Source organism: Globicephala melas, chromosome 15, assembly GCF_963455315.2.
Source record: "Globicephala melas chromosome 15, mGloMel1.2, whole genome shotgun sequence".
Lineage (NCBI taxonomy): Eukaryota > Metazoa > Chordata > Mammalia > Artiodactyla > Delphinidae > Globicephala > Globicephala melas.
The window spans coordinates 50,906,306-50,932,668 of NC_083328.1; the positions used below are offsets into that span (position 1 = coordinate 50,906,306).

The window sequence follows — 26,363 nt, forward strand, 5'->3', positions numbered from 1 at the left end:
TTTCCCCCAAAAAAGAGTCTACCTTCCAAACTGAAATAAAACAGGGCAGTAGGTATCAAGGGTTGTTTTCTTTCTTTTCATGAAACTTGAAGACAGCCTTTGGTTTAACTAGGCTAATAAATTCCTCTTTACGAAGAGTCATTCAGAAGCTAGAAATTTAAGAGTGAAGATAATTCATCTCATTTTGTTTTCTATAAATATTTCCTATTTTAACACTGATAGAAAGCTAAGTTGAATGTAACATAAATAAGAGAAATCTAAAATACACCTTTTGCCATTAAGGGATTAAAATATATTCTGAATGCCTACTGTGGATGCAATAGTCCTAAATAAAAAAAAAAAAAAAAAAACACTTAGAACTAATGTACAGCCCACTGTTGGAATCATGGCAAAATAAAGCAGGCTTTCAAGATGAAACCAGAAAGGTTCAGATGCCAGGGTCTAGATAGTCCCCATTTTAAATATGGGAAGACATTATAAAGGAACCCGATTTCACTTCTATTCAAAAAAAAAACCTCATCATAAAAGGTATCCAACAATTGAATGTTGCTAGAGTGGGATGTTTTTAGTTTTAGGAGAGGATAGCACGAAATACACAAGAATTCTCTCTTTGGGAAAAGGGCAAGACTAACATAAAGATAACAATCAACCAACCTGGTGACATGTGGGACACCAGGTCCCATCAAGTCCTAACAGGTGTGGGGATGGAAGAGTAGCCCACATACTATGTTAGCTGTCCCAGGACCCAATGCCATCTAAAGTCTTTGTAAAATCAAATGCATGGCATTTATACCACTTAATATAGAGGAAATCATTCTTGGAACTTACAATATAGAACAAATAACTTCTAAGCTCTGTTTTTTTTTTCTTTTGGACTCTTAAATCAAGTGTTTATTTTCACTAAGTACCTAATTCTTTATAGGGACAATTTATAATCCAGCTGATAAACAATGACTTATTTTTTAAGGATAATACAACTATTGTACAGAGAAAGTGGATAGTCCAGAAAAACGGTTTTTAAAAAAAGAGTAAAAATCAGACATTGTGTCTACACTGATTTAAAGTCCCTACTGAATTATTCAGCACCCCCTACTCCGATTTGCCTGCTAAGACATGGTTTATGAGTCATCCGTGGGGAACAGTAAAATATACTGCACTTGACTAAAAATAAGTAGGAACATTTAATAATAAATCTACTTTCTTGATAGTCTTGTGTCATCATTAAATACTGATCACTTGGAGAAGCGTTGGGCTGTGTGATTCTTCCCTCCCCTCACAGAAAGGCCAGAAGAAAATCAGCCACGGGCCCTGCCAGAAGATGATGGAATATCTGACATGACATGAAACACGGAGAAGAAAATAATATTGATTTTAAATGCCTGGAACCTCGAGTTCACTTATCGAGATGAACAGCAAAGTTGCTGGTTATCTTCTCCTTGTGATCACTATAAAATGACTTCTTGTCCTTTGAAGTAAGAAACGACACATACTCCAAATGTTTTACTTACAACACCAAGTAGAAAATAGTAATTTGACAAAGGGGTCAGAAAAGAACATTTGCTAGGATTCTGGCTCTTGAATAAAGCAGAGGCAAGTTATTGTTTATAAATAAAAGAACTGTGCATATATATTTTAGATTTCCATTTTAGTTTTTCTTTAAAGATTTGTAAAATGGAACTTTAGAGGAACATTGGAAGGATTTAATTACATCATCCTTATAGGTAGTTGCCATAAAATGGAGGGTGTACGACAACTGACAATGATTTTTCCCATCGGTGAGGATCTTCTTAAACAAAATGTGCATAAGATTAAAAACAAGTCGCATACATTTCTCCTCAGAAAGAATTACAGAAAACAGCAACTTAATATCTGATGCTTACTAAATGCAGGCAATACTCCCACAGATGGCAAACAGAAAATCCAGCAGAAAATGAAGTACCCAAGGTTAGTGGAATGAATAAACTTGAATCTAGAAAATGCCAGGAGTTGAACACTCCACCACATCAAGGAAAACATCTGTGAATCAGTTTTGAGAGGCATTTCAGATGGGACATCAGTGTGAATGAAGGGATTCATTTTACAGATCGAAAGTTCTAGAACCCCACATCTAGCAACTTACCCACTGTGTGCAGAGTACTTACCAGATGGCTGGGGACTGACTGAAGGTGACGTCCACTTAGTCAAATCACAGCGCTGTCCTCTGTGGAGGAAGGACACAGATCAGAGAAAAATCAATGTGAAGGAAATTTAGAATTCTCATGGAAAGAAACAGCCCTTTGCACTTCAAAATCAAAGCCTATAATATTCTTTAAAACACATGAGAAAGAGACATTAATAAATTAGTGACATTAGTTTCTAAATGCATGACAAAAACAGACAATCATCAAATCAGAAATCTTAGTGCTACATCCAGCCTATAGGGTTTATACACTCTCTCTACTAAGCTGTTGATCTACAATTCAACCTCTTAACCTATCAAAATAATTAAGCAGAAGTTGAACAACAACAATATCCAAAATGTTCTAGAAGTAGATATAATGATCTTTCCCTGATCGATAGTGAAACTGATAGTAATTTTAAGAAATCTTTCAAAGAAGAGCAGTGCCGAATAGGAAAGATTTACAATGAAATTGTATCTATGTACAAATAGTCATTATTTTTGATGTGTGTTTTTGTATTGCCTTCATTAACAAGTTGTTATGTAGTTTTGGACTTGACATTGAATCTAGAATTCAAGATCTTTCCAAGATTTTGTTTTGGGTAGGGGAGTGGCATAGTTCCAGGTGGTGTCAGAAGTACATAGAAGTAAGAGGAAGCCCATCTGCATTTGGAAAGAAGTTAGAGGCAGAAAAATTGGCAATTGAAATACAGGAAAATGATGTCTGTAAAATCTGAACTGGGATTTTCCCAAGGTCATCATTTATTTATGGAGATGTCCACAGTAAAGTCCCGGGTAGAAAGGTACATCCACAAATGAAAAATATGTCATTACAAAAAAAAAAAGCAGACTTGGGTCTATATAGACAGACATGGAAAAAAATTCTCAGGTCATAGTATTACTTTTTAAAACCTCAAGTAATGTAGTAATACGTGTACTATGACCCCAGTGTGTTAAAACAAACCTCACTAATCTAGGTGTAAAAACACAGACATGAATATTGTTATATTCAGAGAACATATTTGAAGGGATAACAAGAAACTCAACTGAGCTGCCTCTGGAGAACTGGTACTGTAGGGAGGTAAAAAGGGCCTTTGCATTTTAACCTAACGTTGAACAATTATGCAATATTTTATCACAAAACATATTACTTTTACAATTAAAATTGAAAAAAACAAGAATCCAATTCATCTAAACTTCCTATGGAAATAAACATTCCATTTTAAGTATATAGAAATAGAGAATATACAGCATCATCTACACATACTTCACTGATTTATTTATTTTATATTATTATTTTTTTGGCCGCACTGTGAGACTTGTGGGATCTTAGTTCCCCAACCAGAAATCAAATCCAGGCTCCTTGCGGTGGAAGCATGGAGTCCTAACCACAGGACTGCCAGGGAATTCCCATTACTTCACTGTTTAGTAAATATTTACTATGACCCAGCTTTAAGCATGGATTGCATCATCATATTTAATCGACATAAAAACTCTAAAATGTTTGTACTGTGATTATTTCCATTTTATAGAAGAGAAAACTGAGAAGTTGGGTGTCTATTCAAGAATTACACAAAGCTGGCATTCAAACCCAGGCACCCTGACCAATGTTTAGCATCCATGGTACTACCCCCTCCATGGCATTTACCATAGTTTTGATATTACATTTATACTTGTAGTGATGTATTAATATGAGACTATAAATTCCATGCAGACAGGGATCATGTGTGTATTAGAACCATGATGTACATCCCCAGCACCGAGATAGTGCCTCCCCACAGCTTCATTGAAAAGGTGAATTATTAAGTGCCCCGCCTAGAGCTGGGAAGTTAAAAATGTTTTATGTCTCTTGGGACTGTAAAACAAGACAAGTTCCAAAAAAGGTCAATAATTAATTAACCCTGCTATACCATGATCCTCGTTTTGAGAAACCACTTGCTACCCATGTCCTTCTATAACCAGAGATTTAAATACTGGACACATTTTCGCTTTCCTTCTATAATTCCCTAAGTGACTATCCAGCATAAAACTGGTGCATTGTTCCATAAGCCTTTCTGCTTCATGGCTAGGATATTGCAACATTTGGGAAAGCCAATGTTGAAATACTTAACTACATGGGACTTCCCTGGTGGTGCAGTGGATAAGAATCCGCCTGCCAACACAGGAGACACAGGTTCGATCCCTGGTCTGGGAAGATCTCACACGCTGCGGAGCAACTAAGCCCGTGCACCACAACTACTGAGCCTGCTCTCTAGAGCCCACGAATCACAACTACTGAGCATGTGTTCTGCAACTACTGAAGCCTTTGTGCGGAGAGCCTGTGCTCCGCAACAAGAGGAGCCACCGCAGTGAGAAGTCCATGCACTGCAATGAAGAGTAGCCCCCGCTCGCCACAGCTAGAGACAGCCCACATGCAGCAACAAACACCCAACACAGCCAAAAATATAAAAATAAAATTAAATCTTAAAAAAAAAAGTTAAAAAAGAAATACTTAACTACAAAGAGGTGAAGCAGTAAAAACAGTTTGTCATGAATTATTTAGCTATTGGCATATAGTGGGCAAACTACTATAACTGACTTAGTGTTGTAGTCATATGTGAATCAAGGCCTCAACCTACCAACATTTTCATCCTAGTATTATTACTCTAGGTGTTGAAGGGTGTAAACGGGTCTTTGGTAAAGGAGAGACTGAATAGATGAGTGAGTGTGTGTGGGTGTGTGTCTGTGAATAGGCCTCTATGACTCTCTGTGTGTTTATGTGTCTCTGTGTGTGCACGGGTCTTTCAAAAGAGGAAAGATAGTTTTCTATAATGTAGACAGAAACCTAATAAATAGTCACACAAAATCCCCAAATCTCAGATCCTATTAGTGCTGGTGTAAACAACAGCTGTTTTTCATTCAACAAGGGTGCCAAGACTATTAAAGAGGGAAAGATAGTCTACTCAACAAATAGTGCTGGGACAACTGGAAATCCACACACAGAGGAATGAAGGTCGACTCCTATCTCACACCATACACAAAAAATAGCTCAAAATGGATCATAGATGTAAATATAAGAGCTAAAACTATAAAACTCTTAGGAGTAAATATAGGAACAAATCTTTGTGACCACGGGTTAGGCGATGGTCTCATAGATATAACACCAAAAGCACAAACAACGAAAGAAAAAATGAATAAGTTGGACTTCACCAAATTAAAAACTTCTGTGCTTCAAAGGTCATCATCAAGAAAGTGAAAAGACAACCCAGAAAACAGAAGATTTTTCCAAATCATGTATCTGATAAGAGACTTATATCCAGAATATTTTAAGAAGGACTATTATAACTTAACAATAAAAAGACAAATAACTCAATTTAAAAATGGGTAAATAATCTGAATAGACATTTCCCCCCCAGAAGATATACAAATATATAAAGAGATGTTCAACCATAAGAGAAAATTAAGTCAAAACCACAATGAGATACTACTTCACACCCACTAGGATAACTATAATCAGAAGACAGGTTAGAAAAAGTGTTAGTGAGAATTTGGAGAAATCAGAACCCTCCTACATTGCTTGTGGGAATATAAAATGCTTCAGCTGCTTTGGAAAATATCCTGGCAATTCCTCAACTGGTTAAACATAGAATTACCATATGGCTCAGTAATTCTGTTCCGAGTTATGTACCGAAGAGAAATGAAAATACACGTCCACAAACAAAAAATTTTCATGTACATTTTTCGTGACAGCATTATTTATAACAGCCAGAAGGTGGAAATAATCCCAATGTCCATCAACTGATGAATGGATTAAAAAATGTGATATGTCCATACAATAGACTGTTATTCAGCAATAAAAAGAATGCAACATGAATACATGTGACAACATGGATGAACCTTAAAAAAATTATACTAAATGAAAGAAGCCACTCACAAAAGCCACATATTATATGACTCCATGTATATGAAATGTCCAGAATAAGCAAATCCACAGAGATAGAGAGCAGATTAGTGGTTGTGGGGGACTGGAGGGGCAGAGAAGGTGGGGAGTGGATGCTCAGGGGTGTGGGATTTCTCTTCGGGGGGATGAAAATGTTCTGAGATTAGACTGTAGAAATGGTTGCACAACTTTGTGAATATACTAAAAACCACTAAATCATACACTGCGAGTGGGTGAATTTTATGTTTTGTAAATGATATTTCATTAAAGCAGTTAAAAAAAAGGTTATCTTTCAGTAAGTTTGCCAGTGAATATTAGTTGGCTTCTTTCCAAAATGACAAAATACTTACTTACACTCTCCAAGAAAACAGTAAGTAGTGAACATTTACATTTTTACGAGACAAACTATTGTAATTCTCCATGGGATTTCTTGTGATGGGAAATACATACAATTATATTTTATCTTTGCCAAAGAAGAGCGTATGCCTGCAAAGTACCACTAATGACAGATGCCACAGTGCTTGAGATATAGTCTTATTTCAAAGCAATGAGGAGCTTTAGCCAAGTGTGAAGTTTTTATTTCTTAGTGAAGGGAAAAAAACCTACAAATATCTGAGGCTTACATTACGAGGCCTAATTTTGTGAATCTATATACTGAACACAAAGGACTAGCATTCAATGCTCTTCCCAAGATATTCAATATTGAAATTTTGTTTTCAAGTGAAGAATAACTGGGCAAGACTGAATCAAAACAGAGATCATTTCACTGTGATCTGCTACTGAACATGGAAAATTATTGTTTTGCAAACAAACAGAATGTTAGAAAACAGTCATGTCAGTGAGTTTTTGCAGTGTAACCAACCACCTCAAACCTGTGTGGCTTAAATTAGCAAATATTTATTTTGGTTCACACAATGATCTCAAGTTGGTGAGAATGGCAAGAGTGTAGATCCCACTGCACAAGCACTTCTCAAGCCTCTGCTGTGTCACATGTGCTAACGTAGCATTGGGCAAAGCAAGCCACGTGGTCAGGCCCAGATTCAAAGGATGAAGAGAGAGCCCCATTTCTTGATGGGACTTTGCACCCTTTAAGGGCATGGATACAGGGAGGGAAAAACTTGGCGGCCATCTTTACAATCTACCATAGTATTGTTTCCAAATGGAACACACTCCCACTGATGGCCCACAGATATTTTACAGTTTATTACAGTACAGTTTTTATTCATGGTACAGCTTACATGTAAAATATATGTATTTTACCATGGTACACGGAGAGAGAATGTACAGTGCATATACATTAATGCAACTTCTATTTATGGAAAATGATATCAGGTCTCTATTGAAATTAATCGTATCACTATAAATATACTAATGGCTATTTACTATAGTAACATTATCATGTTACCAGTTATTTATCAGTTATCTTTTCTTTTTAAGTGAATATATTTAAGTGGAAAAGATGAGTAATAAGTTCAGGTGAAAGACAGATTTCGCCAAATCCATAGAAGTGGCTCAGGAATGATCCAAGTTTAGAAACCCATGGGGTAGGACAATGCTTCTGAAACTTAACATACATACAAATCACCAAAGTTATCAGCAGATTCTGGTTGAGACCAGAGATTCCGCAGCTCTAACAAGCTCCCGGGAGGTGCTGATGTTGCTGGTTCTAGAGCACACCCTGAGCAGCAAACATGTAGAAGGGCAGAAGCCTGGCTATCAGAGAAAGCCGAGAACAGTCATTTTACCAGCCGAGTGGTCTTCAAGCAGCTGACTTCACCTCTCTGAGATCATTCCTCATCTGTAAGATGTACATAATGTTAACACCCATCTCAGAATCTCTCTCTCGCTCTCTCTCTATATATATATATATATGTATATATATATATATATATACACATATATATATATACACATATATATATATATAAATCACCTTGCTGTACCCTGAAACTAGCACTATATTGTAAGTCAACTATAGTTATATTAAAAAAAGAAAGCAATAGGATCTTTGAAACTCATTTTGCCAAAGCAATCACATTTGATACTTTCACATAAGAGTATGCACACATTGACATCTCCTCAGAGCCATTCCACAAGCATATACTGAGCAAACCCTGTGGCCTGACACTGTCCTTGGCTCTGAGGACATGACAGTGACCAAGCAAGAGAAACCACTGTCCAAGTTGAGCTCACACCCCAAACCCCAAACTGCTCACATAACTCTCTCCTCTGAGTTGCACTGAAAGAGAGGCTGCCGAGGGCCTGATGTGGCCACATACATGTTTACATTTCCCTACGGTGATCTTTGAACATTTGAGCTGATTGTTAACACTTACATAATGGGAGATTTCATATAAAATATCGGAACCCCAGCATCTCTTGGAAATCTGGAAGACTGGGCAACAGGGACCCAGAGAGCCGCCTGTATGCCAGCCACAGCTGAGAGGTGGCTGTCGCTCCTGAGAAGGTCTGGGTCTGCCAGGTCCCCACAGCGCCCCCTCCTGGTCACTCCCAAGAGATGGCCCCTCACCCATGTTCTCTGGCTCTCCTCCTTGCGCTGGGTTAGCGAGCCTCCCCAAATGAAACCACAGTCAGCAATGCTGACGAGCATGGAAAGAAGGGGAGTCCACCTTCCTAGTCTGCGCATTTTCCCTTTACCATCGTGCAATAAATGTCTAGCAAGGGAGCAATTTCGTCATTCCTCTGCCCCTCCCTAAAGTCTAAAACTGCCAGTTTGAGAAACCATTCTAAGCTCTGCCTCGATCTGGATCTGTCATTTACTGTGGCTAACTGAATCTAAAATGGTTAACTGGGGGCTCTTTATAGGAGTTTATTATGAGTCATTTTATAAGTGTCATTTTTTTTTCTCTAAATAGTGGCAATGGCTTTGCAATTACCTAGCTACCTTCTTTTGTCCGGTTTCCCTCGTGCATTGGACACAAATTTAGTAGCTCTTGGTACTGTAGGTCAGAAGTCTGGGTCCAGCTGCTGGGCTCTCTGTTGAACAAGGCTAAAATCAAGGTCTCTGTAGGCTTCCTTCCTTTCTGGAGCCTGAGGAATGATCCACTTCCAAGTTCAGGCAGGTTGTTGGCCAGTTTCACTTCCTTACAGTCATAGGACTGGGGGCCGTTCCCAGCTGGCTGTCAGCAGGGGGCCAAGCCAAGCACCCAGATGCTACCTACACTCCTTGCCTCACAGCCCCACCTCTTCCAGGCCAGCAGTGGACAATCTCCCCCTCATGGAATCCCTCTCTCTCCTCGAATCTTTCTTTAGTCCCTACTAGAGACTCGGCTGACTAGGACAGGCCAACCAAAGAAAAGTTCATTCTGCAAGTCAGCTGCACCATCTAACATAACCTCATCACAGGAGTGACATCCATCAAGGTCACAGTCACCAGGGTAGGAGTCCTGGGGCCATATGAGAATTCTGCCTGCTACACCTAGTACCTAATTGCTGCATGCATTTGTTGTCTGTATGCATTTTTTTTTCCTCAGGTTGGGAGCTGACATCATGTCACAAGGAAGGCTAACTGGCCAACAGACAGGATGTATGGAAGTTAAACCCAGCGAGTAGCTTTGTAACAGTTCTCCCATTTATCACTAGAGTAGCTAATGCTCTAACCCTAAGAATGCATGTACTCTGCCAACTTCCAGATGTATATGAGATGCTTCTCTTCTTGAACTTAAACTGATCTTATGAAATTAGATGTGCAGAAAATTGATATTCTGAAGGAGAAGGAGGGGGAGAAGAAGGAGAAGAAGGAAAAGAAGAAGAAAACGGATACATAACTAGTACCTAGAAGGACCAAAAAAAAAAAATTAAGTATCCAAATACCATCATGCACTAAAATTTTTTTAATTAAATTGTTATATTTTCTACACGGTCTCAACCAATTTAACAGCTTTTCACTCAACAGACTTGGCTATTTGGAAATTACATAGAGGCAATGTATACATAACCACACTAACAGTTGAAGGAAAAGGATAAAAATAATTAAAAGCATGCTTAATATAGTCACTAGCTCATGGCATAATAACCAATTAATGAGAAATTACTAAGTCCAGGTGCTGTTCTCAGTGTTTCATGTATATTAACTCATTAAATCTCACCAAACTCCATGTAGCAGAAACTTTCTACAGAAGAGGAGACTGAGTCACAGGGTAGTTATAATACTGAGCCAGAGTCACGTGGTGAGTAAGAAAAGGCGTGTGAATTCAAACCGTGGACCCTTCCTCTTAAAACCATAGCTGTCTGTGCACTTATCTGTGTTTCCATGTTGTGAAATAGGGATGCTTCCTGCACCTATCATACAGCACAAGGTGGTGGCCAAGCACCTAGGCACTGCACTCAAATAGATCTGGTTCACATCCAAGGCCAAGGGGTGAGAGTTGGGGCTGCAGCCTTGCCAAGGGGTGTGACTCTATAATTTGCATAAAGACACCCCATGTGCCAGCAGCAGCCTTGTCCAAGCAAGCCTATGAAGACTTCTTAAAAAAGAAAATAATCCAGGCATTCCTTAACCCCCTATATCCTTATTTGGAAGAGGAGAGATGAAAACTGTGATTGATTCCTTCTTTCTCTTTTTCATTCCTTCCAAACCCTTTTCCATTGTCCTACATTTGAAATTGAGAGATTATGAAAAGATAGCAACAAAGCAAAAGCTAACACTAGAAGCAAAGAATAGAAACCACTGGCTCCCTTTCCTACTATAGAGAAGAAAGTGAGCCTTTCTTTAGGTAATGAGAAAGGAAAAACCTGTAGTTCAATACCTTCCAACCTTTTCCATCAGTTCCACCCAGCCAAAGCAGGGTCATCATGGCATCGGGTGCCATCAGCAGCACAGACCCCAAGAAACACAGGCTTAGCAGTTGTAATAATAGGTCACTGGAGGCGGAGCTGGAGGTGGAGGTGGAAGTGGAGTGGGGGTGGGAGGCACATCCTGATACCTGTATTAAGGGAACTCTTGATTTCCGAGTGGGGAAGGGATGGCTTAAGAGTTTGGGGTTAGCAGGTGCAAACTATTATATATAAGATAGATAAACAACAAGGTCCTACTGTGTAGCACAGGGAACTATATTCAATATCCTGTGATAAACCATAATGGAAAAGAACGTGAAAAATTATATGTATATATATATATAATTGAATCACTTTTCTGTACACCAGAAACTAACATAACATTGTAAATCAACTATACTTCAATTAAAAAATAAATAAATAGAAAAGGAACACTTGCTTTCAACAATGCATTTCCACAGCTAGGTTGGACAAGCTCACGTGTCAGTTGGCATTTACTCAGTGATTGCTCCTGGTACCAGCAAGGCGCTGACCAAGGACTGTTACCACCCAGGGTCCTCTCTGTGAGGAGGTGAGTGATTAGAACTATTCTTTAATCAGTCCTCTTTATGTTCTCCTATGGTTCCATCTCGGCTCCATTGCCCTCGTGGGCACAGAGCAGAAACTACAGAAGTATAAATGTATTTTGTCAGAGAAACCTCCCTTTAATCTGATGCTTTCTGGAGTTGCTTATTTGGGAGAGGTCTTAGTTTTTCCCAAGTTTTATTTGGTAGAATTTCTCAAGCCACATAATTTGACTTAAAATTGCTATGCACTGCAGCCAGAACACTCAAATAGGTTTGAGATCAGACATAATTCTCAAAGTCCTTGGCTGCCTGTGGTCGTCAGTGATCCCTCAGAACATTCAAACAGGGTCTTAGTTTCAGAAACTTGGATGTGTGCCAACCCAGGTAATTATTCTCTGCCTACCTTATTTCCCCAGGCAATTTTAATTGAAAATGGTATTATCCTTTACCTCAGTTCTAATCTGCTCTGAAGTGTCCCTGTGTCCTGCTTCTTTCTCCCATCATAAGCTAACTGAGCTGGTTTCTTTTTGAAGCTTAAGTTAAAAAAAAAAGAAATGTTTCTGAGTCTCCCAAGGGGGAAAATATCAGATAAATATGAGCCATTTAATTAGTCTCAAACCAGTGCACCAAATACCACTGGCAGCAGCTGCAAGAAACCCCTCCTTGATGCCTAACCTTATGAAAAGTTTCTTTTGTGGATAGAAATACAAAGCTTTTCTTACTGAGAACTGACCAAAAAAGAAAAAAGGGTGGGAGGAGGGGAGTGGGAGAGACAATGAGATGACTTTACTCTCCTGAAATGATTTTAAAAGGTACTGTTGCCTTGATTCAGAGTTGGCAGAACAAAATGCACCATTTAACACAGGATGCCTGAAATTCAATGAAAATGCAACAGAAATGTGCTTTTTGGTTACTTCCAACAAGCATGAACTTTAACCAGTAATGTCCAATAGAAATATGATGAAAACCACAATTGTGAGTTACATATGTAATTTTAGTTTCCAGGAGCACTATTAAAAAGGTAAAAAGAAAAGGAATACTACTCAGCGATAAAAAGGGAAAGAACTCTTGGTAACATAATTCGGGTAGATCTCCAGGGAACTTTACTGAGCAAAAAAAGCTAATCTCAAAAGGTTACAAACTATATAGTTCCATTTGTATGGCATTCTTGAAATGACACAAGTACACAAATGGATAACAGATTACTGATTTCCAGTAGTTAGGGAGGAGAGGAGGTAGGCTATGGCTACAGTATCTGGCAAACCTGATCCTTGCAATAGAATTCTTATGTATTTTGACAGTGGTGGTGGTCATATCAACCTACACAGGTGAATAACTTGCACAGAACTAAACACACACACACAGAGACACACAAATACCAGTACATGTAAATCTGGTAAAATCTGAATAAGGTCAGTGGGCTGTATCCATATAAATTTTGTGGTTGTGATGCTATACCTAGGTCGTGTAAGACGGTACCAACTGCATGTGAATCTATTATAGTCTGAGAATTAAAAGTTTAAAAATGTGAATTTAATATTAACAAGAGTTAACCCAGTATTTGCAGAATTTTCTTATATAATTGAGGTACATGTAATTGATAGAAAAATTACTGAGGTGGTTTAAAATTCCTTTTTTTTTCTTCTTCTTGCATTCTAAGTCTTTGGAATCCAGTGTGTAGTTTACATTCAGAGAATATTTCAACTCCCACGTGTGGCTCTGACTCCAGGTACTGGGTAGCAAAAATGCTTCAGACTGAGCCTAATATCCATTTCCCAACCCCCTCCAGTGACACAAACTAACATTGAAACACCTTTGCTTTCTGGAAGTCTCTCCCAGGGCAGGTTTATAATGAAACCCTTAGAGCTTAGACAGTCACTGGAAAATATGATCGGCTGGGAGAGAAAATTTCATCACTGGTACCAACCTGAATTTGTTTTGGACCACAGATCCAAGATACAAATGAATAACTAATCCCTATTAAGGAGACTTCTAGTATCTTCTAAGAAATAATTCCTAAGAAGAATTTCAAGAGCTATAACACATAGACTGGGCTCAAGGATTAAGATTTTAAACTATTTTTGAATCTTTGTAACTTTTCCTATTGGGTTTTTTCTCTCTCTCTTTGCTTTCGTATTTCCCCGTGGTGATTAGAAGTGCGATGATTTAAATAAGAAAGCCTTGTGGCCATGAAACTCAGAGATTCAATTTTCCTCCTCAGTCAGTCATGGAGGAGAAAGAAACAGGTGATAAGTGTGTGATGGAAACTTTGAAAAATACATAAAATTAGGCCAAATCTCTTGGGACTCTGAAAAGTAAAACAGAGAGCAGACTTGGTTCTCAGACCAGGTATGATAAGGAGCCCAGGGCTCAATCTCAAAAGACCACTGCAGTCTCCATCCTTCAGAGAAGGTGGAAACGAGATGAGGAAATCCTATTCCCAAATGGAGCCTTGAGGTATAAAAAGAGTGGGTTTTGGAATGAGAGAGACCTATCTTTGAGAATACAAGTCAATTAACCTCTCTTGGCCCTAGCTTCCCTGTTTGTAAAGTAGCAAAATTATCTACCTGACTCATTGTTGTGAAGTTAAACAGAATAATACACGAAAAGTGCCTATCACATTCCCCAATCCAAGGTGGGTGATCAATTACTGTCCTCTCCCTTCTCCTCTATTTCTGCACTCAAGTAAGGAGGCACATAGAGAAAATGATGTGTGCAAATTAAGCTAAGAATAGTAACAGCAGAAACTCGAGTTGTTGCTCTAGAGTAATGCCAGAGAGAAAAATATTTCATTTTAATCTGTTGCGCTTCACTTCTAATCTGCTGGTAGGAAGCTGGTTTCAGGATCAATCTAGATTTATAGCACTCTTGAGACAGCTAAGTACGAGAGAAGCAGGTACCCCTAAGGCAGAGGACACAAAAGAGTCTAGAAAAATGGAAACAGAGCTGGTTTGACCAGAGAATCATGACCTCAAAAACCTTTATGTAGTCACATCTTTCATAAACATAAAATGCATCCTCCAGTCAGCAAGTGAAAATAGAAAAAATAAATAAATAAAGAGTATGGCACAGTTTACAAGAACCACTCAATGCCTTAAGTTCTCTTGTTATGAATTATGTAACTTTTTTTGGTCACAGACAACTGGTCAACCACTTGTTCTATGAGAAATTACATCACCAGCTGGCCCACTGGAGCCCAATACACTGGGATATGGCAATAAGTTGGGTTTTTATTGATGGAATTGAACTCTACAAACTCTTCAAGACCCAGAACATGGCTGCTGAGGCCAAGGCCCTGACACAGGTACCATATTGAATAGATGGGCTCCAAATGCAGTCTAGAATAACCTGTATGGACAACAGCCTGCTCTGATTCTGTTTCCTGTTCATCTGCATTTGATTTTATGAACAAACTAAAGCAGTTGATTTATCTACAACTCTAACAAGTTCTCTGTCTTTGTCAGCACCACCACCGGCACCAAACTAGGCTAACCAGCTGGCAGGATCCCTCTGAAACAGCTTCTGGGAGAATGTGGGATGGTTTTCTGCCATTGCTACTTCTGACCTCGGAATCAAAGTCTACGAGTACTACCTGAAGCAAGACTAAGTCTCGCAAGGAAACCCCAGCAACTGAAGTAAAATGAAATGAGGAACTAAGACACAGATGTGCTCACTCTCCTAGGACATTCAGGCTTCTCCAGTGGCTGGACTCAGAGGCAGAGCTGGTTTTATTAATCAAGAGGATTAAATCCCTGTTTTTTATTTGCATATAGTAAAATTCACTCTTTCTGGTATACAGTTCTATGAGTTTTGAAAAATGCATACAATCACGTTACCAACACACAAATCAAGACATAAAACAGTTCCATTACCCCCAAATCTCTCTCACGCTGTCCCTTGGCAGTCAGCCCCTCCTCTCAATCCCACCCAACCTCTGGATGTTAAGGAACCATACACGACATAGCCTTTTGAGTCTGACTCTGACTTCCTTCACTTAGCATGATGCAGTTTGTGATCCATCTATGCTGATGTGTTCATCAGTAGTTTGTTCCTTTTTACTGTTGAGTAGTATTTCAATGTATGGATATACCACAGTTTGTTTTTTCATTCCCAGTTGGAAGGACATCTGGGTTGTTTCCAGTTTCTGATGATTATAAACAAAGCTACTACAAATATTAGTGTACAGATTTTAGTGTGAAAATAAATTTTCATTTCACTTAGTTAAGTACCCAGGAGTGGGATTGCTGGGTCACATGTAAGTGTATGTTTAACACTATACGAAACTGCCAATCTATTTTCCAAAGTGGCTGTTCCATTTTACATTTTCACCAACAATGAATGTATGAGAATCACAACTGCTCTGCAACCTCACTCACTTAGAACTACCCATTTTTTTCTTCTTATTTTAGCTATTTTAATGGGTGTGGAGATATTGTGATTTTAAAATAATGAATCTTCAAGAGCAATCAGAGTTCCATATATCGTACCTTTAAGTCAGTAACATATTATTATCTTCCTTTTGGAGATACGGCAGCAAGCCCAGACAATTAAGTAAATTCACACATTTACAACATGCAGAAGAAGATATTCTGGTTAAAGAAGAAATGTTCTGGGGCTTCCCTGGTAGCACAGTGGTTAAGAATCTGCCTGCCAATGCAGGGGACACAGGTTCCCCTGGTCCAGGAAGATCCTACATGCCGTGGAGCAACTAAGCCCATGCGCCACAACTACTGAACCAGTGCTTTAGAGCCCATGAGCCACAACTACTGAGCCCACGTGCCACAGCTACTGAAGCCTGTGCACCTAGAGTCCGTGCTCTGCAACAGGACAAGCCACCACAATGAGAAGCCTGTGCACCACAACGAAGAGTAGCCGCTGCTCACTGCAACTACAGAAAGCCCACACACAGCAACGAAGACCCAATGCAGCCAAAATAGAAACAAAAACAAACAAAAAATATTCCCTCTACAAGTTTGAAAGTATGTATTTAATACCTACAAATAATAATACATCAATAATAATAATCATAACAGAGTCCCATTTAACAATAGGAAATAACTCTCTGATGCATCATAACTTTCATTAGTTTAAAATTTCATAAATCATTGATAATTCAATCATATATATGTATATATAGTTGTATATATACTACACACACAGAGACACATTTTACTACAAAAGAAAGTTTGTCAAGCATATTGGCAGTTTAAATTTGATCACAAAAGGGGGAGTATTTACTATTTTAGAAAAAAGAAACTCAAAATTATACCAGCTATATTACATATTTGCATAATGATCTGGTTACAAATGTTAGCTATTCCAAGAAATGTATTGACTCTTTGTTCTGTTTTCAAAATGTATTGACTCTTTGTTTCAAAATGTATTGACTCTTTGTTCTGTTACTGTTTGTACTTTAAGAAAACTAAAGATATGGTTTTGAATTTTTAACATGTCTTATTTTTTACCACTTTGTTGTAATATTTACATGTCCTCTTCTGCTAAGGATCATTTTATGCCTTCCTTATCTATTCCCATAAATAGAACAGGAAATTAAATGTGTTCCATGAAAAATAGTTGTTTCACTCATTCAAAAAATATTTATTGGATTCCTACTGGGGGGAGGGGAAGAGAAGGGTGATGTTTTTATTGTAGATAGGGGCCCCCAGTGGGGTCTCATTAATGAAGTGACATATGAGCAAAGACTTAAGAGAAGTGAGAGTAAGGCTTGTGAAGATTTGGAGGGAAAGGATTCCAGGAAGAGGGACTAGCAGGTGGAAAGGCCCTAAGGGGCATGCGTGTTTTACAAGGCTGAAAAGATCACTGTGGCTGGAGCACAGCAAGGTGAGCGCGAGGACACTAAAAGGAGGTGAAATCAGCAAAAGGAAGCCAGATCACTCAAAGGCGTTGATCAAACCTGATTCTTGGTTAAATGAGAAGCCAATGGAGCACTTTTAAGCACCAGAGTTACACAGTCTGACCTAAGTTTTAAAGGAAACTTCGCTATTTGGAGAACCGACTGTAGCAAGGCAAGAGTGAAACAGAGAAACCAATTAACAGGCTTGGTCAATGCTGGTTAACAGTTGACACTGGGGAACGTGGTCAATTCGGTACATATTTTGAATGTAGAGGCTGATGGATTGCGTGTATAGTGTAAGAAAAGGAAATGACTTCGAAGCTGAAAACTAGCATCGAAAAGGTTAAAGAAACAAAATCATTTAGTCTGAAAAACAATGAATAGTTTCATTTCGACAAGGATTTTTAAGAACCTGAAACACAGTAACTGTATTGACTACCTGACATCCAACTTTTGAGAGTCAGGAGTGAAGACAGGAAACTGAGACTGCCATTTCCAATAAGTAGCTTTTGGAACACTTGCTGCCATCAGTCACTGAGGGAGAGTCATTGAGAATTCTGAATAAAGATCAAAATCAGAATACCATTCTTTCTATTCTGCCCTTAATGACTTTTATGTAATATATTCCATATCAGCTATTGTGGCTGAGTTTGACAGGAATTATCCAGATGAATGGATTAAACAACAGACAAACAAAATGACTGAAATGTAAATAGATGAAGATTAATGCAATGGAGAGCATGAACCAACATGCAGGCAGAGATAAGACTCAAAATAGTAAATTATAATTTCAAAAGTTTCATATACTGCATCAATTGTCTAGAATAATAAAAAACTGGAAGACCTGAGGTTTAGCATACAAATTTCTTTCATTCCTCTCAGAAAGTTAAGGATACTGTCAAGATGAAAACCACTTGTTATAAAGATAACCTAATGTTTCAAGACTGAGAATAATACTTTTAAAGAAATTCAAGATAGTTTTGAAAGAACAGAGAGATTGAAATTATAAATAGCACTGCATAATTTTCCTCTAGATTTCAGTGTCTCTACCATCTAAGATTCAAGAGTGAGACAAGCAGTCAATGCTATGCTAACTAACTTGTTTCTCAGGACACTCCCAGAAATAGGGGTCACTGAAAAAGCCAACTGTCCTTTAGGTTTATTCTCATTACCTTATACAATGTTTCTACACCTTAAGTGCTTAATAAATGCTTACTGAATGAATGAATGAATGAAACTTTCTACCACCATTACCCAAGGAAACCCTTAGGATGGGGATTAATATATTGTCACAGTAGGAAGGTAAACACAATTCCATTTTTATAATCCTTCTTTTCCCAAGTCAGACCCAGTGTACTTCCCTAGTTATGATTCTGGGGGGTTGTGAAGATGACTTGGTGTTATGATCCTGATCCTGAAAACTACAGCATGAAAAGAAACAAACAGAAAAAGAGTAGAGACTATTTTGACATTTCCTAAGAAAGTTAAAGTGCTTCAACATTTAGTAATGCTAGTGACTAGAGTCCCGCTGGTAATATATGTTCTTGTCCCCACACCACATAAGAGGACAGACCAACCAAGCACCTTGGAAATCTTAAAGTTCTCTCATGGAATTAATTACAGACTACATGATGCCCCTCTTAACTTGAAGGATTCACCAGGGTTGCATAAGGGTTAAAAAAGCTCTCTAGTGTTTCCATAGATGGCCTTCAAGAAAGAGAAATAAAACATTAAATCAAAAATCCGGGAACACAGTGATACGCTAGTGAAAGAACTCATAAGCCATTCTTCAATTCCAGTTTATAGACACACCATCCCTCCGACTCCTCATGATTAGAGTGCAATGTTAATCATTCCCATCTCTGGAGCTGAGGTAATCCGAGGACAAATGAGTGACCAAAAATATCCCATTAATGGGACTACTCAGCCACATCACAATATTTCTTCTGAGTTGAAAACCATAACTCTATTTAATAGCACAAAGCCCTACATTTATTTGCATCTTACAAGTGATCATTCAGGGCACTGAAGCAGCTGGCTAAATCATCGTGCCCTTATTTAATTTACTATTCTCCTCTCACATTAGTTTTGCTGCAGAAACAGGACTTCAGCTCCCTCTCAATAACTCCCTGACAACTTCAAACCAGAAAGAATAAATTTACTTTGTTGATTTCTGACTCCATGAAGAAAGAGAACCAGTAACTGTGATAGAATTTAATTGATGCAAATCTACATTCTTCTCTTCCTTCTCTTTTTACAGCAAGATAAATGTTGACCAAAAGTGCACCAAGTGATTTTTCCTTTGTTTCAATACCCTTTTATTCTGTTTGTTTCAAGAGGAAGGGAATGCGTTTTAGAGACAGACACCCTCAGATAAAACACTGCCTTTTCCATGAGTTGTTGAATGCTGACTGAGAACAACATTAAGAAAAATCTGAATATAAATGATGTAAAAACTTTGAGACTATATGTGTACAGATCTAATATGCCTAGGAAGATGGTTCACTTGCACAATTAGGGTTCCTTTTGCTGAGAAAGGACAACAGAGCTTCAGATCAGGAAGCTCTCCTAAGCCAGCACAAGGTTTGGTTTTGTTTCTGTTTGGGGACAGGGGAGCTTGATGATGTAAGCCTCTCCAGGAAATTCCTATTCAAGTGCCAATGCAGGATAGACCAGCACTGTCCAATAGAAATAAAATGCCAGCCATGTGTGTAATTGAAAATTTTCTAGTTGCCGCATTAGAAAAGTAAAAGCAGGCCAAATTAATTTAAATAATATATTTTAACCCAATGTATCCAAAATATTGTCATTTTTAGATGTATTCCATATATAAAAATTATAGAGATATTTTCCATTCTTTTTTTTTTTTTTTCATACTAAGTCTTTGAAATTCAGAGAGTATTTTAATCTTGCAAGCACATCTCAACTTGGACTGCCCACATGTCACGTGTTCAACAGCCCGGTGGGGCAAGTGGCTCTAATACTGAAGAGCACAAGTCCAAGGCAGGTCCTAGAGAGAATCTGTGGGATGGATTAATGGGCAGTCAGTGAACTGTGGGGTGGCAAAGTCTCTCTGCTACAAGGTGGTTAGAAGAAAAAGAATTAGAGGGGCTTATAAAGTCCTTGGACTGGAAGAACCTAAGACTTCTGTAAATTCTTATAATAATCAGAACTTAACTCTCCTCTAATAATTACAGCCCCAGGTATTTCACCTATTACCTCAATATGCCAAGAGCTCTGTAAGCTAATTATTTTGTCACATTTATAAAAAATACTAATTTACCGGTTGTCTTACTACTCTGAGCATCTTACTTTCTTGACATATTGTATTCTCTGCAACCCCTGTTCTTGGTTGCTCTACCCAGTTGATGAAATTGAAGTTTAAACTCCAGTCAGAACTCCAGCTCTCATCCTGAAATCTAATCATAAGCTATATCTCAAGATATTTTCTAAAATAACTCTTCCACTTACTGAAAACCTATGTACCAAATATTCTGCTAGACACTATGAGCATTATCTCCAAACCACCGACTGGAGGCATTACTACCATCATTACAGGAGAGTAAACTGATGCTAGAAGAGGGTCATAATCTGCACAAGGTCACAGGAGTAGTTCTGTCCAGCCCTCACCTCTATGACTTTCCACAGCCTTTCTTCACCTTGGTTTAATAATAACAGCCAATGTCCTTTTGTTCCTAAATGGCCCACCTGAATGTAAGCATCTTTGCATAGGCTGAATTCTGAACACCAAGTCCTATTTTATTCCTATGGGAACAGAAACCAGCAAGAAAATGAGAACCATCTGTCACTACTTGAGCTTGCAAGAAGCAGAGGGAAGACTTTCTTCATCCAAAGTCCAAGATAAAGAAATTCACCGAGTACCACCCACATTATACAATCCTCCCACCCAGGTGTCCGTTTACATGCCCAACAGTCATTTGAATTGCAAATTAGAGGTCACCCCTGATAATAAAGCCCTTCTCTTCCATTCTTGGGGCACTCTGGTCCCCAAAGTCATTAGTGCAAACTTGTTTCAATTGCTTTTGATTCTGTCTGCACACAGATTTCTCTGTAGGGACTGCTACTATTCCAAGCTTTTGCTCCCCTTGCAAAGACTGTTGCTAAGGAGAAGAGAGTTCTCCTTTGTAATTACTGCCTGAAATGCTTCCAGAACTTCTACCAGTTCTTTCCTTAGCATCAAGGCCCCTCCCTTCCTGCTCCAAACTGTAACCTAGATTTTTGTACCCCTGAGCAAGGCTTCCATTTGCAGTCATAAACGTTTGATGCCCTCTGCCCGGACTGCAAATTCAGTGACTTCAGTAGCCTCCAAGCCTTGAGGAACCCTCCCTGGATAAAGAGAAGCAGTTTAGATGTTTTCCAGCCAGAGTCAAAAAGCCAAGAACTCCCTACTTCACCACAGTGCTCCATTTCATCTGATTCTGGGAAGGCAGCCACGCAAGTCGTCGTGTCAGTATGAAAATGGTTTTCTGCATCAGAAAAACTTTCAGGCTAACTTTACCTCCAAAAATCTCTTTTTGGGCTTCCCTGGTGGCTCAGTGGTTGAGAGTCCGTCTGCCGATGCAGGGGACGCGGGTTTGTGCCCCGGTCCGGGGGGATCCCGCATGCCGCAGAGCGGCTGGGCCCGTGAGCCATGGCCGCTGGGCCTGCGCGTCCGGAGGCTGTGCTCCGCAGCGGGAGAGGCCGCGGCAGTGAGAGGCCCGCGTTCCGCAAAAAAAAAAAAAAAAAAAAAAAAAAAAATCTCCTTTTTCCCCAAAGCAGTCAATCCCTCCCCAAGGCGTAGCTTTGCCCCCCCAGCCAAGCAAGGTGGATCCTAGAGCAAATTGTCCAAAACCTGGCTCCCCAAAGGGTGCCCAGGGACCAGCAGCATCAGCACCATCTGGAAGCTTTGCTAGAAATGCAGAAACTGCATTTAACAAGATCGCAGGTGATTCACACCCACATTAAAGTGTGAGAAGTCAGCCCAAGACACAGCTGAAAAGAATCTGATGATTTCATTAAAAAATGGACAGTTGGGCTTCCCTGGTGGCGCAGTGCTTCCCTGGTGGCACAGTGCTTCCCTGGTGGCGCAGTGGTTGGGAGTCCGCCTGCCGATGCAGGGGACATGGGTTCGTGCCCCGGTCCGGGAGGGTCCCACGTGCCGCGGAGCTGCTGGGCCCATGAGCCATGGCCGCTGAGCCTGCGCGTCCGGAGCCTGTGCTCCGCAATGGGAGAGGCCACAACAGTGAGAGGCCCGCGTTATCGCAAAAAAAAAAAAAAAAAAAAAAAAAAAGGACAGTTGATGCAAACTGGAATTTTTCATTTAATTCTCATTATGCTAGGAATTGTTAGGTTTTGTTTTTAAGTCTGTTTTTCTAACCTAAATCTGAGCTGAAAATAAAATAGTTTCCAGAGAAAAACCAACTTTCTTAATATGATCCTAGAATCAGGCCATCTCTTTACTGACCGAAGTGAAAGTTGACACTCTGTGACACAGTATGTGCAGAGACACACTAACCACTAAGAGATTTGTAAAGGAGCTTGAGGACAATGCATGAAATAACTGCCCAGCAAGCAAAGGTGGTCTCCAGATGAACGAGCCCCACAAATGTCCCTTCTATGATCACTGCCAATCCCACTGGGATGACTTATGAGGGAGACAGCTTTCTTAAATAACTGCATCAATCCTTAAAAGAAGTAAGGAAATGAGAAAACTATGTTGATTTTAAAGAAACTGTGTTTTACAGAAAAATGTAGCTAAAATTTCCTGAATTCAGCGGTTTTGTGCAGAGGTACATTTGTAAAATATAAACATTTTAATAACAATGCCTATAGAGCCGGCCCTCCATATCTGTGGGTTCTGCATCAGTGGAATCAACCAAGAGCAGATCAAAAATATATATTCTTTTAATTCCAGAAAGTTCCAAAGAGCAAAACTTGGATTTGTCGTGCATTGGCAACCATATACGTAGCATTTACATTGCATTAAGTATTATAAGTAATCTAGAGATGATTTAAAGTATACAGGAGAGTGTGCATAGGTTACATGCAAACATTATGCCATTCTACATAAGGGACTTGAGCATCTGTGGATTTGGTTACCCTCCTTCTCAGCCCAAGCGCTTGAGAGAGGGTGAGGCTGGCAGAGCAGGAAAACCATCAGCAGTGCCTTTGTCTGATGATGCTCCAACAACAGACACATCAGATTATCATAACTCGCAGCTGCCATAGTCCATGATGCAGGCAGCCAACTGAGCAAACTTCCCCTGAGAAGAGAATGAGGAATTTGGTTGCATGAATCTTTTTGCTACAAATAAGACATCCAAAAAAAAAAAAAAAAACACCCACAATACACTGAAGGATGAAAGTCAGCAAAGCAGCTCAAATGCACATGTTACAGTGAAACCGTGAATGCCTGTCGGGTGAGCCCCTGACTGCAGATCACAGTCACTGTGCGCCGGGCCAGGGCGAGGGGAAGGGAGAGGGAGCCAGAGAAAGGCAGTGATTCGGGAAAAGGGCACAGCAGCCTGAGGTGCCAGACTGAAGTGATGGGAAGAGCTAAGGCCAAATGGTCCTGAGAAGGAAGGAGAGGAGGCAAAGACCCCCGTCATGAACAGGAGCTAAGAAGCAGGTGCCTCAGAGCCAAGAAAAATCAAGAGCTGTGGACACAGGCTGGAATGTAGAACCAACTCTGGATGAGCTGCTTGGGCTGGAAACGTACACTGTGGTCCTGATGGAGCATGTTCAGCTGGTCCTCCTATCAATAAACCCTAGACCTCTTGACCTCTGAACTCTGGTTTGACAGCATCATCTCCCTTTTACTCTGCACCCCTACCTTCACCCCCAGTCTGTCCTCTACCCAGAAGGCAGGGCTTTCCTTTATAAAACAAAAATCGGATCGTGTCACTCCTCTGCTCAGAATTCTCCAGTAGATTCCTGATATGCTCTGCATCCACTCCCCAGCCCTTACCCCAGCCCCTGGGTATTCTGTGGACCTCCTGTCCTACCTTTCCTCTCGTTGATGGTTCCGCTCCATCCCATCCAGCCTCCTTGTCCTTCACAAAACCTCACACAGGCTCCTGTCCAGGGCCTTTGCCCTGCTGTTCCCTTCATCTTGGATATTTCAATGATCTCTTCCTTCTTTCAGGTCTCTGTTCAAATGTCACCTCTTCAGAAAGGTCTTCTCTACTAATCTGTCTGCAGTGGCAGCCTCAATTCTGTCATTCTTCATCCCCTTGCCCTCGGCACTTGCTCATCTCCTACTTTACCACAGCTTTCTGCTGCAAGTGCTTGGGATTCTTTGCCTAAAAGCTTTCTCTGGCCCAAAGGCTGTATTCATCCTTGCAGGAGGGGTAGCCCTCAACCAAAGGCAGGTGGGAGTTAGTGGATAAATAGCCCAGCTCTACATCCTTCCATGGGACGCTTCTGAGGCCTGTTCTACACTCCCTCCACAGGTCCCCACGGGGACTGCACCCAAGATGCCTGCAGGGGCACCTCCTAGATAAACACACCCTTTACTGCCTTCCTTGATTTCTTTGTCTCACTTCTCTCCTCTCCTGCTGGTATTTCGTGGGATCACCTCCCGGATAAACCACTCCCATTCAAATCTTTTGTCACAGGATCTGCTTCGGAGGGAACTCAGATTAAGGCACCACCCGTCCCCTCCTCCTAGCACAGTGACCAGTACATTGTAGGTGACTAATGAATATTTGTTGAATGAATAAATGAATGAACTGCCATAGTTAACCTTCACCCTGGCAATGCTGCTGATCAGGAAGCATGTTGTGTCTCATCTGGAAACTTGTTTTACGTACAGATGATTAGCCCTTATTTCAGCTTTCTAGCTGAGAAGGGCCTGGGATGCACAGAGCTTCTTTTTGAGCAACAGTGCTACTTAGGACAGCTACTGTTGACATCCCAGAACGGTCTTCTATCTGGAAATACGTTCCTTCCTTCGAGTCAAGTTGGGGATAAACACCCCAACTCTTTTTTTTTTTTTAAATTTTATTGAAGTACAGTTGATTTACAATGTTGTGTTAATTTCTTCTGTACAGCAAAGTGACTCAGTTATACATATACATATATGTGTGTGAGTGTGTGTGTGTATATGTATATATCCCTTTTTGTATTTTTTTCCATTACGGTTCGTCACAGTATATTGAATTTAGTTCCCTGTGCTATACACATATAATAGTTCATCCATCCTACATATAATAGTTTGCCTTTGCTAATCCCAAACCCCCAATCCTTCCCTCCCCTACCCCTCCTCCCCCTTGGCAACCACAAGTCTGTTCTCTATCAGATGTCCCAATTCTTGAATCCTAAACTGTGGCATTTAAAGAACAAGCGTGGGAGTACCCTTAAAAGTCACCCTCAAATGCTTCCCTTGCTCCTCTGTGGCTTCCCCTGGAAGCTCTGAAGTCAAGAACTGGAGCCAGCTCTTAGGATCAGGACCAGCCTATATCATTTGCAGGGCTCACAGCCAAAGGAAGGCATGGGTCCCCTTGTTGTTAAGGTTTTCAAGACAGTGACGGCAGAACATTAAACCAAATGTCCAGGCCCCTGTGTAACTGCACAGGTCACATGGCCGTGAGCTGGCCTTGCCAAGAACTCAACAAGAAGAGAGTGTCACGGACCCCCTAAGACAGCTCCCTGGGCACCGATTATTCTCGCAGAAAAGAGAAACAGCGGTGTTCTGTTTTATTTTAGGTTAAGCTACCACAGGACTACACAGCTTGTAACAGCAAAGAGGCCTGTGGACAGCTTTGCAGAGCAGCCCAGCTCACATCACCTCCAGGCTTCCTGAACACCCTCAGAAATCAATCACGGTGCACAGCTCCCCACGGCCAGCTCAGTAGTTCCAACTGCTGACAACTCTGGGGTTGCCATGACTCTGTTGAGTCCCACAGTTTAAACACACAATTACATAACTGAAAGAGATGGAGAACCTGCTTTTAGATGCCAGAGGATGCAAAAGGTCTCAGGATCTATTTCAGGAAAATCCGTTCAGGTCCATGGCTCAGGGGTTTGGTGGGGGCTTGGCAGAAAAATGAAAGGGAAGAAAATGGCCCA

General features: G+C 40.1%; 1 protein-coding gene across 7 annotated transcripts in view; it reads right to left on the bottom strand.

The window, feature by feature from the left end:
* PLCB4 (phospholipase C beta 4) overlaps positions 1-26,363 on the bottom strand; it is a 421,043-nt gene that overhangs the window by 260,625 nt on the left and 134,055 nt on the right. For all 7 annotated transcript variants that reach the window (XM_030872577.3, XM_060284138.2, XM_060284144.2 and 4 more), the window contains one exon: positions 2,142-2,200. The gene's annotated coding sequence lies outside the window, so the exon portion shown is untranslated. The remainder of the gene's footprint in view (positions 1-2,141; positions 2,201-26,363) is intronic.